This window comes from Mandrillus leucophaeus, unplaced genomic scaffold (assembly GCF_000951045.1).
Source record: "Mandrillus leucophaeus isolate KB7577 unplaced genomic scaffold, Mleu.le_1.0 Scaffold480, whole genome shotgun sequence".
Classification (NCBI taxonomy): domain Eukaryota; kingdom Metazoa; phylum Chordata; class Mammalia; order Primates; family Cercopithecidae; genus Mandrillus; species Mandrillus leucophaeus.
Window position 1 is genome coordinate 1,504,180 of NW_012105143.1, and position 3,720 is coordinate 1,507,899.

The window sequence follows — 3,720 nt, forward strand, 5'->3', positions numbered from 1 at the left end:
AGCTTAAGGAGATTTTGGACTGAGATGATGGGGTTTTCTAAATATACAATCATGTCATCTGCAAAGAGAGACAATTTGACTTCCTCTCTTCCTGTTTGAATACGTTTATTTCTTTCTCTTGCCTGATAGCCCTGGCCCGAACAATACTGTGTTGAATAGGAGTGGTGAGAGAGGGCATCTGCAAAGGAGGCTCCTTTCTAACTCATCTTATGAAGGCAGCATCAGCCTGACAGACACATGAGAAAAGAAAACATCCAGCCAATATGCCCAATGAACATAGACGCAGAAATGCTCAACAAAATACTAGAAAGCTGAATCCAGCAGCATATCAAAAAGTTAATTCACCATGACCAAGTAGGCTTTATTCTTGAGATTCAAGGCTCATTCAACATATGCTAATCACTGAATGTGATTCACCACATAAACAGATTTAAAAGCAAAATCCGTAAGATCATATCAATAGATAAGAAAGAAACTTTTGATGAAATCCAACCTCCCTTCATGATAAAAACCCTCAACAGACTAGGCATCAAAGGAATACACCTCAAAATAATTAGAGCCATCTATGTCAAACTCAGAACAAACATCATAATGAACACGCAAAATCTGAAAGTATTTCCCTTGAGAGCCAGAACAAGAAAAGAATGCTCACTCACTTTACTCTCATTTAACATAGTAAAAGAAGTCCTAGCCAGAGCAATCAGGCAAGAGAAAGAAAGAAAAGACATCCAAATAGGAAAAGAAGAAGTCAAACTATCTCTCTTCGCTGATGATATGATTGTATACCTGGAAAACCTAAAAGCTTCACTCATATGTTCCTGCATGCTGTCAGTTTTGTCCATTAATATTTATAGCATATTAATTGCAGTTGTTTTAAATTCTCAGTCTTATAATTCTTCAGCCTGATTGATTAATTGGTTGATTTTTGCCTTTTAGTATGCCTTGCAATTTTTGCTTGATGCACTGTATATAATAACAAACTGCTGTAAATAGGGCTTTGGTAATGTGGTGACAAGATGTGGGGGGTGGGAATTGTTCTATAGCTCTGTAGTTAGGTTTCATTATTTTGGTGAACCTGTGCCTCTGGACAGTGAACTTCACGAGTACTTTTTGTAACCCACACCCTCTTTTTAGGTGAAACATGATGAGTTGAGGGGGCTGCAGTTAGATGTTTTTCTGCTGTCACCTAGGATGTTAAATTTGGTTGGAGTTGGGCATTTCCTTCAATTTAGACCAGTTGATTCCCATAAAACCCCAGCAAGTAAGGCTCTGGTTACATAGCTTCTCCTGAGAGCACAATATGCTATGTAGAACAGAATGCTCTATTGTATTTCAAAATTGTTTCTCCACCCCCCGCACTTCCCCTACTTCTCAAAAGCAGAAGGGTGAGTTTTCTCTGAAATGCACTCGGAAAACCTGGTGGAACTCCAGACAATAAAACACACAAAAGTGTGTGTGTGTGTGTGTGTGTGTGCGCGTGTGTGTGTCGGGCCGGGGATGGGAGGAGGGGGTTGGGGGAGGGGGTGGAAGGGTTGCAGGGGGCCTGATTATTAAGTCCCTCTGAAGCGTTTACTCTCAGCCTTGTCCACACTGAGCCTTTAGCAATTCATCAATTACAATTCAGGTTTTTCTGTACCAGAGCCTGTTCCCATAGAGGCTTCTGTTCCTGTAAGATCTAGTTTTTTGTATCTGCCCCTCTGTCTCTCCAATTTTGGCAGCATGGGTTTATCTTGTACCTCTTCTTTCTTGAAGATCTAAGAAGTGCTAGAATTGTTGATTTTTCATTTTGTTCAGCTTTTTACTTGCTGTTCAGAAGGAGTGGTGACTTCTGAGCTTTTTTATCTGCTGCTTTGTAAACTGGGAGTTCCCTGTTACTTGTTTTCTTACACAGTTTTTAAAAAGATTTTTGTTGGTAAACTGTACGGGATAAATGTTATCTCTGCTTCTGAAAGTCAGCCTGTATTTTGGGCTTCTTCTACAACCTTCACAGTCTCTGGATTGCATGCTAGAAGCTGGCTTACCACCACCAAGTTCTTCTAAACTAATCACTTGGGAAGGGAGAAAGATGGTGCAGAAGGAAAGTAGCATATTCCTGAGAAAATGGCACAGAATCTCCTTACATGTTTTTCACTGACATCTTACTGAACAGAATTTAATGGCCTCAAAAAACTCCAAGGGAGGCTAGGGCATTTGGATTCTATCTTGGAGGCCATGTGCCCAGCAAAAAAGATAGTTGATATTAGAGGACAAATAGCACTCTCTGCCATAATCTAATTCAGATTTTGACCAATTTGGTTGACCAAAAAGTAAAGAAATTAGCAGAATTTATATATCCACTAAGTTCTTACTAGGTATTATTCAATTTTAGGCTTTGAGGTACAATAATATGATAGCATTAGGTAGTAGAATTTTACATACCTCAAATAGAAAATATAGATTTTATTCAATTATACATGGAAACATTTACAAAAATGATCATGTATTAGACACAAATAAAAGTTTAACATTTTTAAAAGCTGAATGTATAGTCCGTATTCTTTCATTACATTCCAACAAAAATAGAAGTAAATATGTAAAAGATAACAAAAACATGTTGGAAATTAAGCACATTTTTGAAAAAAGAGAAAATAAAAAATATGTCATGGAGAAACTGGTTTAAAAGGACACTTCTTGGCAAGGCTAACGAGAAACAGAGAGATACTCTTTTATTTAAAGCTGAAGTACTCAGATTTAAACCCAGTGTTTCTGTTAAGAAATAAGAAAAAGAAAATAAAAACACTTATCTTAAAATATTTAAAATGTTATTTACAATGAAAAACCGAGGAAATATAAAACCAATATAAGAAATAAATATAACCAAAAGTGAATTTTTGGAAATACAAGTGAAATAAATTGTTCTCAAATTTCAGTAAGTGAAAAAAAAAAAACAAAAAACAAGTGAAACTACAGTATTAGTAAAGAAAAAGAAATAACCACAACTACAGAAGAGATTGAAAAAAGAGTACATCATGCAATTTTTAAGAATATATCATGCAATTTTTAAGAATACATCATGCAATTTTTACCAATCAATTTAAGGACCAAGAGGGGAGAATATTTTTGAATGAAATTTAAAACAGATAAAAGATAACTCTAGGAGTGTTAAGCTTGAATAGATGAATTATCTTATCAGAAAGGTGATTATCACCTACCATCATACAGGCAATAAGATTATTTTCATAGCTGAGTTCTAGCTAACCTTTACAGAACATATCATTAAATTTTAAAGGTTTTTAAAATAATTCCAGACCACAGGGTGCCAAAATGGAACTCTCAATGTTTCATTTTTATTAATTTAGCAAAGCATTAATACTAAACCCTCATTAAATGGTGCAAAATATTACATATGAATGGAAATGGAAAAACATCTTGATAATGTATTTGCAAAGACAAGTCACCAAACACAAGAAAAATGCAACCTAAGCAAATAAATGCAATAATAAAAGAGATTCACTCTCAGAAAACTCAGTGGTGCAATCCCATTTTAAAAGAGAAAAAGCATTGTGATCATCTCAATAGATGATGAAAGAAAAATAATTGATAGGTATTTCTAAGAAAAACTACACTAGAAATGGAATGAAATGACTTAAACACTTTTCAAAAAAATGAATAAACAATGTCATTCTACAATGGCAAAATACTAGTACCATTTCCATTTGTATTGGGAACCAGAGGCATGCT